This window comes from Columba livia, chromosome 4 (assembly GCF_036013475.1).
Source record: "Columba livia isolate bColLiv1 breed racing homer chromosome 4, bColLiv1.pat.W.v2, whole genome shotgun sequence".
NCBI classification, from domain to species: Eukaryota; Metazoa; Chordata; class Aves; order Columbiformes; family Columbidae; genus Columba; species Columba livia.
In genome coordinates this window covers 24,231,997-24,247,375 of record NC_088605.1, presented here as the reverse complement: position 1 = coordinate 24,247,375, position 15,379 = coordinate 24,231,997, and the positions used below count along the sequence as shown (strand labels likewise).

General features: G+C 42.5%; 1 long non-coding RNA gene across 1 annotated transcript; it reads left to right on the top strand.

Moving 5' to 3' along the window:
• Positions 1–1,432: 1,432 nt before the first annotated feature.
• On the top strand, positions 1,433–10,700 carry LOC135579344 (uncharacterized). Its single transcript, XR_010472191.1, has 3 exons — positions 1,433–1,571; positions 9,779–9,845; positions 10,562–10,700. It is a non-coding gene; the product is annotated as an uncharacterized LOC135579344 (long non-coding RNA).
• The last annotated feature ends 4,679 nt before the right edge of the window (positions 10,701–15,379 follow it).

The following is a 15,379-nucleotide window of genomic DNA, read 5'->3' as shown; positions in this document are numbered from 1 at the left end:
GAGAGGATTTCACAACAAGCTGCCATTTTACAGTTCAAAACAGATGCGAGCTTATCACCCATGGAAATTTATGTCTCCATGAACCCCTTCCTCTCCCCTCCCTCAGGACTCAACAGCTAAGCCACTCCAGGCAGATCAATCATGAGGACTGTGTAATAGGCTAAAAATAATGTGAGTTATAAAAGTCTGGAAGCTGTTGCTCACTTTGAGATTTGAAGATTCAAATGTCAGTCAATACCAATGACTCCAGTAGCTGGACAATAGTAGATAAGGGACAAATAGTCTTCCAAGATGATTAATGTGACTTGCAATCCACTTATCCCAATGCCAGTTGCCAAACTGTGTCTTCTCAGTTTCACAGGATGCAGGGAACAAGCAAATATTCATGACAGTTCATCAGAAGCAGAATTTCACCCTAGATCCAGGAAAATAGGGTTGGAAGGCAAAATGAACTGTGCGTGTATCTCTCCTGACAGGTGCTTGTCTAACCAGTTCTTAAAGACAGGATGGAGACTCCACTAGTGCCCCAGGCAGCCTGTTCCAGTGCTTCCTTATCCTTCCCATTGGAAAGCTTCTCTCATCCAGATGGGAGCATGGGCTAGGTTCCTTATCTATCTGTCCAGCCACATAAAGGTGGAGAGCAGGTTGCAACACTACCAGTGGCTTGCAGAGTCCTAAAGATAGTTCTGCAGGTCGGGGTGGGGATGGTGAGAGGAATACTGTGATAATAAGATGTAGACATTAACACCTCATGAATACATTTAACTTTCCATTTAGCTATAGCTTTATTCAGCATGACTATAGATAAGGGTAGCAGCAAACAATCATTGGAGCTTAAAGAACATTTTAAAAATAAGTACCAAGGCCTCATATTTGTTCTGAAACTGTTTGTTTTATTTTCAGGGAATACTGGAGTACAAATTCAGATGGCTGAAATACATCTTCTACCCAGGATGAGTAACAGAGAGGTCATGAGCTTTCACAGCTTGTGTAAGCATTGTAGGATTGGATCTTAATTTTGTGCTGGGATTTGTAAGATCGCTGTCAAGGGAGGCTAATGCACTGAAGATGACTCTAATGAAGTGCTATTCTTTAAAGGAACAGGAGATTCGAGTGCTCAGAGATCAAATATTTTATGTTTAATCTGGACTGGCTTTTTGACAAATTTTGTTGGCTGAACTGTTACGCTAGTGCTGTGTTCACACTATAAAAATGAGCAGAGGATTTTTTTGGATTTGTAAGAAATATATAATCTTCTGACTAACTTCCAGGCAATTAGTGCTGCTTTTGAGCTGATTTTCCTTTTGCATCTCCTGGCAGACATCATGCAATGAGTAGCTTGAGAAGAAAGACTAGCCTGCAATTTGACACACCGTAGCTTGCCAAGAGAGGTCACTGCGGCATCCTCATTGGATGTGTTCACAAAGGCATGAGACAACACGCTCAGAAGGGCAGTCCGGGGGGGCTACTGCCTGCCTTGTAGGGTTTGGATCTCACACCGGACTCTAAACCCCAGGAGTGAAGAAAGCTCAATACTCTCCTAATCCTGGGAATGACCTTAATATCACGAGGTATTTTAAAAAAGGCTATTTTTTTGTGTGTGTGTGTGGAAGGGAAAGGCAGACAGTGAGTGTTGTCAGTTCTTTTAGACGGACAGAGAGTGATACCCTTCTGTAAGAGTTCTCTCTGGCCTCCCGAGAGTAGGAAGTTTCCAGCTGGCCATCATATTCTTAATTTCTAATGAATTTATTCTAGATCCTACCAGCCCACATCTGCTTTCTTCTCTTGCTCAATGATTAGTTACGCAACCTGAGGAAAAAATGTTATTAATTTCTGAATTTCCAAACTCAGTTCTTGCACTTAAGACTTCTTGCCCATCTCTCTCTCCTGCTTCTGCTCTTCCTGGGTTCTCCATCTCAGGATGGAGGAATACAATGCTGGAGATGCTTCTCTTATCTGCCACTGCTCACAGACCTGTTGCTGAGGGATTATTGTGGTTTAACCCCAGCTGGCAACTAAGCACCATGCAGCCACTTGTTCACTCCTCCCCCCTACCCAGTGGGATGGGGAGAAGAATTGAAAAAAAATGAAAAACTTGTGGGTTGAAATAAAGACGGTTCACTAAGACAGCAAAGGAAGAGAAAATAAGAACAATAATAATAATAATAGAATATACAAAATGAGCACAATTGCTCACCAGCTGCTCCCCGAGCAGCGATGCCCCAGCTAACGTTTTTCCTAGTTTATACACTGAGCATGATGTCATACAGTAGGGGGTATCCCTTCGGGCAGTTTGAGTTGTCTGTCCTGGCTGTGCCCCCTCTCAGCTTCTTGTGCATCTCCAGCCTTCTGGTTGAAAAGTCCTTGATTTGGTGTAAACATTGCTTGGCAACAAACAAAACATCAGTGTATTATCAACATTCTTCTCATACTAAATCCAAAACACAGCACTATACCAGCTACTAGGAAGGAAATTAACTCCATCCCAGCTGAAATCAGGACGGGGATGGAGTGTGAAGGGGGAACAGAGAGCAGGATGAGCCAGTTGTCATTGACCGATACCCAGAATGAACCATCTTGCGTGGCCTTCCCTGTATTCATTCCTGTTCGAACTGTTGATTTTCTTTAGGCAAACCAGCCAAGTTTAATTAATCTCGGCCTAGTGACGAAGACTCTACCCTCTGCTCCATGTAAATTGTTCAAGGAGTTAGTTTCTCCTCTTTGTTGAAATCATATGGTGTATTTCTAAGTCTAGACAGATGTGTGTCAGAGCCCACTTCCAAAATTTTGCTTCAAATACAGGTACTCCTAAATTAAAACTGTATGAGCCCTTCACTTTGCTCTACTACCGAGCTTTAGATTTTGAAAACTCTTTCTGTAAGACACATTTTCCAGTCCTCAGTCATCCAGTGAATTCCTTTCTGAAACATCTTGATCTATTAACAGTCTGCTTGAACTGTACACATGAGGCCAGGACACTTTTAAACTGAGACCAGTTACAGACTTTGGCCATAGCATCCAGGGTTCCCAGGGTCACACACATGAGGATTCCTCTAGCCCTTTTGTTGAAGCAAACGTTTCCTCCTGTTGGTTATCTGCCTTGCCCCCCCGCAGACTCGCTGCTTCTAAGGACTCCATTAACCTGTGAGGATGCCCTGAAACATTTGTCCTCTGATGAATGACTTTCCTTTTGGCTCTGCTGAAGTTCCTATCACAAATCTGTTGCTTGCGTACAGCTTGCCCAGCATGTCACATTGCTCCTTTTCAGGGCCATGATTTCTTCTTTATTGACCGTTCCATCATTTCATGTGACTTTGGTTCTGTCCCCAATTACAGGGCTATCCATGCATTTCACATCAGATAAAATATACAAGAGGAATAGGAACAAGACCCTCCTATCCCACCTGTGTTCCTGAACCACAAAGCTTAGACTTACTTTAGTTTGAGCTGCCTAACAAAGATAATAGAGCTGTAGAGAACCTCTAGCTCATCTCTCCTAGTTAACGAGCAAGTGCCAAATTTACCAGGCCTGCTTGGCCACACTAGTGGCCTGTTGGCTGACATCAACCCAGGTGATATTGTAATCCATGTCATTGTTTCTGGAGGAGGTGGGCAGTATCACTAGAGCTGTTCCTGGAGAGACCCTTTCTAAATTACCACATGAAACCTCCTCATCCCACCATCACCTAGACTACAGAGCAGCCTCCACCTCCATCTCCCCGGGAGGAGCTGCCTGCTCCTGTGGGTTGTGCCACCTGTATTAGGTCCCAAAGCTGATAAAAGTGAACTTCTGGTTATTTTAGAAAATATTGGGCTCCCCCACAAGCCACAGGACCCCATCTGTTGTGTTCGGCATGGAACTCAATGCTGAGGTGTATTGGGAGTGCACCCAATAGACTGAGCCCTTCAGGAGACCTTGGCACCAGGATGCCACAAAGCTGTGAGCATGAAGTAGGTATTGAGGGCTCAGCATGTGTGCTGGTGGTGAGTCTAGGCTGCACAGAAGCCCAAGAATGCTGAGGTCCGATAGTGAGGTACCACATGAGATTGGGAAATGTCAGGCTTGGTTGCAAGTGTCTCAAATGGCTTGAGCACTCCCTCCTTCTTTCCCGCCCCCCCCCCAACTTTACAGGATCTGGCCACAGTGATTTTGACTGCAGAGCCCATGTATTTTTTCCATTCACATCTACTCACCCAGTTCTGCCACCATCCATTCCTTTTCAGTCACTTTTCAGCCACATCACTGCAACATTTTCCTTCAGAGAGGTCCTACTATTTGAGATCTTTGCCAAAGTTTAACTGGTCATAAACACCATAAGCCAGGTTCTGATCTTATTTACTTCTGTGACCTTAACAGGGTTCCTCTAGACTTGTACTGATTCACATAAGAACAGATCCTCTCCCATGTAATTGGCTGTACTGCAGGGATGTCAAACAAATTTTCACCAGGGCCACATCCACTTCACAGTTGCCTTCAAAGGGCCAAATATAGTTTGAAGACTGTATAAATGTAGGAGTAGTTACATTTGTACAGTCCTAAAATCACATTTGGTCCTTCGAAGGCAACCACAAGGTGAATGTGGCCCCTGGTGAAAATGAGTTTGACACCCCTGCCCTACTGCATATTTGCTAAGCACCATTATAGCTGTGTAGCTGTCTCAGTACAGAATGCAGAGCACAAAAGAGCTGATACATGGCAGAGAGCTGTTACCTCTCAGATGCTGTTGCCTGGGCTGTTTGCACAGAGCGCTGCAGTCACAGCAGTGGCTCCTCCCACAGTGCTCCTACACCAGCTCTGAAATTACTGAGATAATTTTTTCCTTAAACACTCTGCTAACCTCTAGGTGTCTTGATGACTTGCGTGCAATCAGATTTAAATGTCAACACAATATTAATATTTAACAATTATCAACAGGAGCTTCTCACACCTCTTCCTTAGAAGGTGCAAAAAACCCAACACCTACCTGTTCCTAAAGCCCCATCATCAGTGTGAAGCAGATTCAGGTGGTATGTCAGACCTTTATCAGTTATTATCACCTGCAGTAGCCCCTGGCACAGGATTGCCCTTAAATATGCTTTCCCTGGGCACCTTCCAGATCTCTCCAATTGCAATCTCCTCACAAGCCAGAGAGAGCTTGTATTGTGCAAAACGAGAACTAGAGAAATCAAAACCCGAGAGGATAAAAAATAGCCTGAATGATTTAATTTCTGTTTTAATTCCAAAAATACATGAGGCCCATGACATTTCCCACACACAACTCCTTTCTCTGCAGCACAAAGAGGATATATTTTAAACAGTACTCTTAATGGAATTATGTGTTGCTACTGGATAATGGTCTGCTGTGGAGAGATAATTGTTGGGGCAAAGCTGAGGTATTTATTGAAGATAAACGTTGAGGCAAAGCCAAGATGTTTATTTTCTAAGCACCAGACTGTAATGCAAGCAAAACATATAATATCATGAGCGTTGTTACTAATGCATTGGAAGCCTGAACATGCCCCATCACAAACTCTTGTTAACTCGGTGGTGGTAGAACTGCGCCCCAAATGAGAAATGCACCCAGGCTGATCCAAATACATATGCCAGAGAGCAGCTCTGTTGCCTGCACCATGGGCAATACCCAAGTGTTGGCCCTCTTGCCTGGTGTCTGCCCTTCTGTAGCCCAGAAAGGTGGCAGAAATGCTGCCTGGAGACCTGACTGCTCACAGGTGAAGCATCAGGAGCAGGCACATGTTTGCGTACAGGTCCATACAAGCACGTGGGCAGCTTCAAGCAGAAGAAGGGCCTGGTAGCATGTGGCAATGGAGAAGGACAGGCTCTGTGCTACACCTGGGCGGTGTGTGCAGCTGCTCCTGCGTGTTTGGGTGCAATGGGGCTCTGCTGGGCACAGGCTGCTACAGGTTTTCTTTTGTCCGTGTCCTGTGGAGGCTGAGAGCCGCGGCTGCGTTGGTTTGTGGGAGTGATTTCCAGCTGGTGTTGGGTGCCCTTTCATCCTGGCCGTATCCACCTGCAGCTCGCAGCAGTGCTGAGCAGGGTCCCAGCCTTGCTGTTCACAGAAGGCACTGATTTTGGCATTGCCCTTGGCATTCTGCCGAGGGATGGATGCAGGTCCTGGGTGTGTGAAGATCTTTAACCACCTAGCTCCTATTGATTGCCTTGGTCATCAGGGGCCTAAATACACCCGTGGTCCTGGGCATAGCTCCCTAAACCCATTCAAAGAGGAGAGCAACATTCTTGAGTATTGTATGATCTGAATACTTTGGTGTCGATTGGCTGTAAAGTGAATATGTGCACCTACAGAAAATATCCCATGCCACTCTGTTATATAGAGCAGAAAGACAATACAAACTTCTTACAATTATTCTGCTTCTCAAGACTCTAACCCAGATCCTTTTTAAAAAAGTCAGGTGAAAATTAGGCCCTAAATACCTATCGTATATGTGGACCTGATTTTCAAGGGTACTGAGAATCCAAGGTTTTGTATCAGCATCAGCTGACAGAATAAAGACTTCTGGAGTCTCCATCCCTTTAACTAAATCAGACCATTTCTGAATAATCCAGCCTTTCCATATATGCACTGCTGTATTCAAAACGAAACCAACCAAAACAAAACAAAGTAAAAACAAAGAAAAAAAACTATAGTTTTACTTTATTTGGACTATGATGGATGCCTCCATTATGTCTCTGTCATCAGCACTTTTCTTGCTAAACCCACATCATGGCATTGTCCTGATAACTGCTGATTTGGTTTGTCCTGCTCCTGTGGGATTAACTGCTGAGCAGCCAGGTGTAGTTCAGCACAGACTGGCTGTGCTCTGCAGTGACCTGCTGCATCTCCCTTTTGACTGTTTGGTGGATTCCCACCAGTAAACCAGGCACTGAAGCAAGTGGTGACTCCCAGGGCTTGTCCCAAGGCACCCTCAGGACATGGCCAGGTGTCCCTGCAGGAACGACACAGAGGGGTTTATCACAGTGCAGACCTGTCCAGTGGGCTATAGCTGTTCTTACTGGGAGCAATTAATTCATCCTAATTGTTTGCAAGGCTCTCTACAACATTTGAATATGAAAAGTTGGCAACCACGCAAATGCCAAGGGAACATAATGTGATCAATCTTTTACAACAAGTGCTATGAGGTAAGCTGACCTGATTACATTATTTCTAGCTTTTCCTTCCATTTTGGCAAACTCCCACAAGAGTTATAATTTTGATTTTAGTTCTTCACTGCAGAGGTTGTATCTGACATGTAGATATTAATTATTATTACTTGTATTTTGATAATGTTAAACATCTCCAACAAGATCAACAACAGTCACCATATACTCATATACATACAATCATATTTGTCCCAGAGTATCTAAAATTGTCAAAGAAATATGGGTGGAAAGATATAACATACAAGAAGAAAAAACACTGAGAGTTTACCAGTGTCAGGTTATTCTTGTGATTTTGTCATTAGACTAATTCTATAATATAACTACTCATATATTAAAAGAACAAACTCACAAGAAATATAGCATAAAACTGAAAGTTGTATGGGAATTTCTGGCAGTTACCTGAGTTTCCAGCCTTATGACTGCTTCTACTGTGTTATCTCCCAAATCATCTGTGCTTATCATTTATTCGACAATACATGTTTTGTCAAGTCACACAGGCTTCCTTAGAAAGAAAGAGATGATATTATTATTGCCCAAGTAGGATTCTGTGTTTGATGTTGAGATAGTCAAAGCTCCTTCAGTATCATACAAAATATGATTCACATGATTTTTTTCAGAAATCAGCTTTAACTTGTTTATATGAGTAAACATATTTGCAAATAAAGACAAGTTGGTTTGTGTTTGAGAAATCTCAGGATTGTTTTAATGCCAACTGTGTTAATGAACTCCAGTAGATTTGAAAATGGAAAACTGTAGTTACTGTATTACTTGGTGCTATAATATTCAATATTAGGAGGGATGAATTAAACATGCTATTGGATTAAGGAACCTCTGCCTTCTAGATTCAGCTTCACAGGGGCTTTAATTGGGTATTTAGCAGAAGACAGTTGGATACGTATTAGGGTGCTTACATAAGCACTCTGACAACATTTTATGTAATTTTTTCTGCTTCTATACCCCAAAAAGTAGATGTGAGTCTTGCCCTCTATTCCTGAACTGCATAGATGGAAAAACTAAGAGTAAAAAGAGCTGTCATTTTGCTGTGACCAATGCACTATGACATACATTGTTTTGATCTGTCAGTATTACAGCATAAAAACTGTGCTTCAAGCAGGACAAATGTGGAGATAACTTTTTCAGTCCTTCTTCAGACAAAATCCATTTCTCTGGTGGATGGCTGGAGATGGTGAGCAGCAGGAATAGCATGCTAGCTGGAAGTCTCTAGCAGGGGCAGCACTGCACTTTTCTCTTTTAAAGCTTTACCAGTTTAAAAGATACTTACATACTCATTGTCCCATTCAGAGTATTTGCTCTTTGCACATGCATCCAGGTCTTCCCACAGTTGTGGCAGTGTGTTCTGTTCTATGTGGCCTCCACAGTCATGGCTATGGTAATTGCTCTGCAGTGGTGGTGGGCATGCCTACTGTGGTGTGGTGTGCTCTGCCAGCCACCCCTCAGGATGGGCCTTCTGCAGCACTCTGTTTCAGTGGGGTACCAGTCCACACATTAGTTTTTATTATTGTTAGAAACAAAGGCCAAATACAATTAGAACACGAAGCTCTGTGATTTGTGGCGGCCTTTAGCTCATTGGAAAGGTTCGTTTTGCAGATTCAGGGCTCTAAAAGAAAAGTTTTACCTTCTGCCCAGAAGATTTTTCTTCTTTCTTTCTATAGTGACTTCTGTACCTCAGAGGATCGTGGTTGAGAGTGCTGGGGCTCATCACAGTTTTCACTAGGCAACTCTCTGTGGCCTTTTCTGGTGGCCATGAAGGATGTCAAAGATGAAGTGCCTGAACGGTGCTTGCAATGCCATGAATGGCCAGGGTAGCGAGCAGCAGACATTCATTTACAGCAGCCCATGCCTGGCTACAATCTTCTCTACTATATGGAGTTTTGGAGTTTGGTATCCTGATATACAGGGTCCCCAAGCCCCAGTTGTGGCGGGTGTCAGGTGGAGTCTTCTCACTGCGAAGGGAGCCTGGCAAATATTCCCTGCAGAAGCTGCTCTGTGGTTATTGTCATCAGCAGTTCAGAGCTACTACCCAATTACACACTGACTTAGCAAATAGTGGGATTGTATGGTTAGCTGCACAGTGGCTACAAATTCTTCTAAAAATGTTTTCCTCTATTTATCCGAAACTCTTATTTTACTGCAAGTAGCTTCAGACATCTGTTCTCACACATACAGAGGCTGCTGGTCACAGCTGAGGTCAACAGACATTTTCATGTTGATTTTCATAAGTGCATGTTTGAGTACTCATTGCATATGCTATTGTGCCTTTTCTTCATCAAGGCATGAATACAATGCTTGCTGGTTTTGAAAAAGTTTATTAATTATGTGAAACACTGAGCCCAGCCCAAACATCAAAAGGACTTGTAGGTGCTCACCTTCTCACTGGAGGTTTCCTTGATGAACCCTTGATGAATCCTTGATGATCAGTGCATAACCATATTATTTGTCCTTAACTTCTGCTGGTTTGCATATATGTCATGCATCTGCAATCATTATGATTTTATAATTCTTCCACACTTTCCTAATCACAAAATTCATACTTCAGTTTAAAAAACTGAAATCATACTAGAGATGTTTTCATTATTTTATGTTTTGCTCTTGTGATCATAGAATGAGGAAGATATTGAACCTGCAAGGAGAGAGAATGGAAAGAAGGATGGATGAGACGTGGCAAAAGGTGAAGGAAAAGAAAGGAATTTTATGTCTTTTTCTCCAAGCAGAGATATCAGTGTCAATATCCATTGATATTTAGTAGAAGAATTCGTAACAGATTTAAAACAAACTTTGACAATCTTGACAAGAGGAGTATTTACTAAGTGGAGGGGCAGTCCCCATTTCTACCAAATTTAAGTCTACTGGCAGGAGTGATCGCCTTTTTTATTTACCTATTGTGAAAATTTTGGGCACAAAGCTTTTTGCCCTGTATCTCATAGGGGTTTGAAAAATCACTAAATCAAGCAATTAACAAAAGTGACTTAGCAAAGCGACTCTGAGGTGTGAAAAAATCTTGTTTTGTCTCCACCTAATACTCAAAATCTCCCATTCTCCTGAGTTGCTGCTCAAACTCAGAAGGAAAAAGGAGACTGAAGTGAAGGGAATATCTTCCTTTAGAAAATGCAGCTTGCAGAAATTACTGCTCTGCATTGTTGACACTTTAAAGCACTAGCAGGAGGCAATGATTTGGACTCATTTGACTCCCTTAAAATGAAATTATTGGTAGGATTGTGCCAGCATTAGCTGCTGAGTTCTTCTCAGCAACATCAATTGGTGGCAATGACAACATTCCAGAAGGCTTATTTAAAATACAGAGTGTATTATGCAATTCTTTTTATTTGTCTGTTGCACAATCTATTTGCTGATACTTGTTTCTTTCCCTCCCTCTCTCTCCCCTAGGCTATCAAACAAAGCTGCCCAACCTTACACTCATCCATCAACCCTGAGTTATTAAGAGAATAACTGCAGAACATTTACAAGTGGATGGGATGGAGTGCTGGCTGCTTTTCAAGAACACAGAGTCAGTGCTACAAAAACTTTGCAAGATGGCAAATTTTCTCATGCTGCCTGTTCCTTGCTCTGCTGGGACCTGCTAGAAGGAATGATCTCTTGAATTTAGGTAACTAATCTAGGCTGATGCCAAAACTGTTAATCATAATTTTATCTGAGTAACATATGCTTTTTTTTTTTTTTTAAACTATTAATCAAAAAGACTTTGGGATATATTGGGTGGAAGGAAGGGATCAGGATAAGTGCAGACATCTGAGGACTTGTCTTAAATGGCATTCTCAAGGACAGGCTAAAAAAAAAATCAATGCAGGAAAGCAGAGGTTAAGACATTGTGTCTCACACCAGAAGCACAACCAAATGAAGGTAAAATGGGTCATACTAGAGGACATTTTCTCACTGATTATAATTCAGAGGTTGTGATGGAGTGGAGTTGCCATGTAATAATCTAAGAATTTGATCAGCAATTTAGGATGTACACAAAGACGCCTAAGCTGGTGCAGTACAATTTACTCCTGCAGCTTGGAGATCTGGGAAACACAGTGCAGAGGCTCCATGCAAGCCAGCACTGAACTAGAAGCAATATAGTCCTGAGTGCAGTGCCAGCTGAACATGATTCTTCTGCCTCCCAGTTCCACTTGGCATATCTGGACGGTACTTTGCTGTGCTGTGTGGTCTTGCCAAATCAGCTCAGTGCTAGCTTGGGGATCTCTGCATCATGTTTGCTGCAATGTAAATGTACCCTTAGAAATTAAGCTAATTTTTTTGACTTCCAGAGGGGTAGAAGAATGTTTCCTGGCTAGCCAGCATTGCTCTAATTAAGTGGGACTGTGGGAAGAACAAAACATGTCAGTCTGTACAGTGACTTTCAAGATAACAGTATCCTGGCAGGCACTGAAAAGCTGATCCCTTTGAGCATCTTGTGTTCTGTTCGGTGAAAAGCTTCAGGCTCTACTTTGCTGGTTTAGATGCTTAAAAGTCCAGAGATCAGCAAGCAGTTAAGAAGCTGTTCCCAAGAGGGAGCACTCAGCTGTCAGGAGCTGCCACTGGGCACAGGAGGATGCGGGGAGAAGCTCTGGAGTCCGGAGGAGCAGCCATCATAGGCAGCCATAGTAGGAGGCATGCAGACAGATTGTATAGATAGCTGTTTTGTTGTGGTCCATTTTCTCTGCCTTGCCTTTGTTCTCAGTAGGTCAGGCTCTGCTTTAGCAAGGCTGTTTGGTGATGGACACTGCTCTGCTCCTGAAGGCAGAAGAAGTGAAGATGAGTCAGGACCACGAGGTCATCCTGGCTGACCACAAGGAACCAGAGCCTGGAATAATCACAGGGCTCCACAGCAGGAATGTGGCAGCTGGGGGCCTGGCACTGGGAGAGTGTGGATCTGATGAGATCAGGAATGTAATTTACACGATTCTAATGACAAAAGTTATGAACTTGCATTTAAAAATTCTTCTTTTCAGTGTCAGTTCAGGAATTGGCCACCTTTTTTTGTCAGTAAAACTGGCATGTCAGATGGCATATAATATCAGGAAAAGTAGCTTATTTACACTACTAAAATATGACTAATTATAGCAGTTCCCACACTGTCTGTGCTATGTTCACTCAGTAAGAACACTGCTCCATGACTCCACCCTGCATGGATGGCAATTAGCTGGCTGTTACCAGTCTGCTTCATGTTGTGAAGGTCCTCAGCAACAGCAGCACAGAGAGTGATGTTAGGGAGCATTTACCAAAGTTGTTGTTTGTGAAGAAATATCACAAATTGAGCCACAAATACATGGAACATGGGGTAAATTCCTGCTATAGCCTCTACACAGGAAGGAAACAGAATGAAAACTCATGGTCCTTCTCCCTCTAGCTGCCCTCTTCTCCCTCCTTTCATGACTTCATTTCATATCCTCCCTCTGACTTTTCTTCCTACTGCATATTGCTGTGATGTACATCACACCTGCCACCACCTGGCCCTAGCACCCCCTGCCTTGCCTGCTGACTCTTCTCCCCCACTCTCAGTTGCATTGACTTGTATTTTCATCCTGAGACCCTGTTTAGCTCATTAATTAGGCTTCCTTCTGCTTTCCCTCCCTCCTGATGTGGCCATCAACTCTGGCTCAACACTTTTAACAAAATTCCTCATTATCGACCTGATATTAATCGAGCATATTTATCTTCCTCTTGTTTAATTCTTCTTCAGCACTGTCCTTATCCCTTGTTTTATTTGGTTCTTCCATTATTCCCAGGCCATGAATTGCCTCAAAGCCTTGATCTACCACATCAATGCTTCTCTTTGAGCTTTGGTGTTGCACTGACACCATGGGTGCTCACTGTAACCCTGATCATGGTCCGAGGAATAGTGTTGCCACATGAAGAAGCAGTGAATGTTCATAGAGGTTAACCCTGATTTTAGGGACAATTTCCAGTCCCTTGCTGGCACATCTGGTTCAGAGAAAAACTACTGTCTACTGTCAAGTCTTTCTCCTATATGTTATTTCAGGTCTATCCCTCAGTAAAACATTCCTGCCTTTTTCCTTACAATACTTGCAGGTACAGCTATTATATTGATTCTTCTGCTCACTCTTTGTTTTCTAGGGCAAACAATATGCTCAAGAAGTCCAGGAGAAATCCCCCCATCTAATCCTTCTAGGTTAGAACCAACCCAGGGACCTCACTTCTTTGCACTCTTCCCATGTTGGCTTCTTTGTCAACCAGCTTCATGTGATCATCTCCCATATTGCAACCAGTGGCAAACTCTCTGTTAAAGTTTATAAAGCTACTTTTTTACAAATTATTAATTGTGCTCCTCCTTTTGTTTTTGTTGTCTCAAAAGCAGTCCTACACACCAGTGCCTAGAAAGGCAGAGTGGCTTATTCTTTTCAGGATAAACCATGCCAGACCAAAAGAGAGCAGCAGAGTTTGTTTCATTCTTTGAAATTCTTAGTATATCAAAAGGACCTTGTACCAATGCTATTTTCTGTTTATTTGTATTTCCACTCTCCCCATAGTTTTCCCTGTCTTCTCCTTCTCTATGAGGGTCAGAGACATTATCATTGCATCCCATATGGGGCAAGTCATGCCAACAGCCAAGAGGTGTGGTGGAGTCTAATCTGGGCCACACAACTTTCCCTTGTGTATCTAGGCCATCCAGTCCTGAGTTATTTCAGGTAATGAGTTCAAGATAAATCTCCAAGCCATTAAGAAGACAGTATCAGTTGCTGCTGTGTTGTTTGCTCTGTGAACAGAATTCCCAGGAGCATTGATTTCGAAGCTGATATGAGAGGGGTTTTATTTTTTTAATTGTCTCATAGACTAGAGCAGTCAAAGTGACTTTCCATGCCAAACCAGGAACAGTTGCAAGTATTTTCTACAGAAGGACCATTCACACAAACTAAATGCATCAGTCATCTGTAAGAAGCAGAGCAGACCATTCTTGAAAGCAAAAACTCCCAGCTGACATCTTGGCTGGAATTAAAAATCCTGTTGTGTGATGCTGAAACACTTCAACAATCTTCTGCTGAAGGCTGTTTAGGAGAAGACAAAATTCTAGTTCTTTTTCTCCCTCCCTCATTTTTAAGGTGAATTTAACTGTGTTAAAGGGAGCAAAATTGAGACCATGATGAGGGAAAGAACTGGTTCTTTTTCTGGGAGTGCAAAACCCACCTTACTTGTCTATTGTTGGCTGGCACAATCCATCCTCAAACAGCTGGTTTCTACGGGTCACCATCAGGGCTGTAAACTCACAATGACTTATTGTCACTATCAAACTAAGTGCATTAGAATCATGACACACTTGAACATGAAAACATAAATCTTAATTTGCCATCATCAGTCCCCTGAAGTGGCTGGCACTGGAAGAACAGCTCTTTCAAAACTTTAGACCAGCTGCTCAGCCAGTGTAAATCAGCATAGGATGTTGTGAGGCAGAAAAACATTGATACTGCTTGAAGGTTGTTTTAAACAGATCAGTGAGTAACTAGATGTTTAACGTGCCCACTGGGAAGTGTATACAATGAGAGCCTGGTTTACAGAAAAGAAGATTTAAATTATATATGAGAAAAAAAAAATCTAGTGGCTAAGCACCAGACAGGCTATGTTACAAATCTTCACTGGAGGTTTGTAAAAACTGATTAGACCAACATCTGTTACACATGGACGGGTTCTGCTCCAGCTCAGGGGCTGAAGTGGATGTGCTCTGGAGGTCTCTTCAGTGCTTGTACAGCACTGAGAAATGGACCCTGGCACTGAAACAGTCATAGGATTAGCAAAACACCTTTGTTTCTTGGCTTCCTGTTCAAGGCAGGCCAGAAGACTTGCAAATCGGTTCACTCCCATGTGTTAACCTCAGTCTTGTTCAGCCGGAGTTTCTCAGCCTGCAGTTCATTTCTGAGTGGAGCTAGGAGAGGAGACAGGTAGTGCACCTAAATCATTCTAGCAAATTCACTAGCAAATGTTAAATCACTCCAGTAAAATTTTAATATTCCTTTTCCTGCTAAAATGAGCTATAACAGCTATTTAACTACATTGTAGTTAACTGTACTATGTGAGTATCTAGTTATTACTGTATAACTATATAAAATATAGTTAGAAACCAACGTACTGTTACCTATTAAGTAGCATATAATAGCTCTGTGTGTGGTTTTTCAGAAGGCATTTTATAGAGTTAAAGCAATGGAAAAGCTTCCATTTGCTTCAATGGAAAAGCTTCCATTTGCTTCA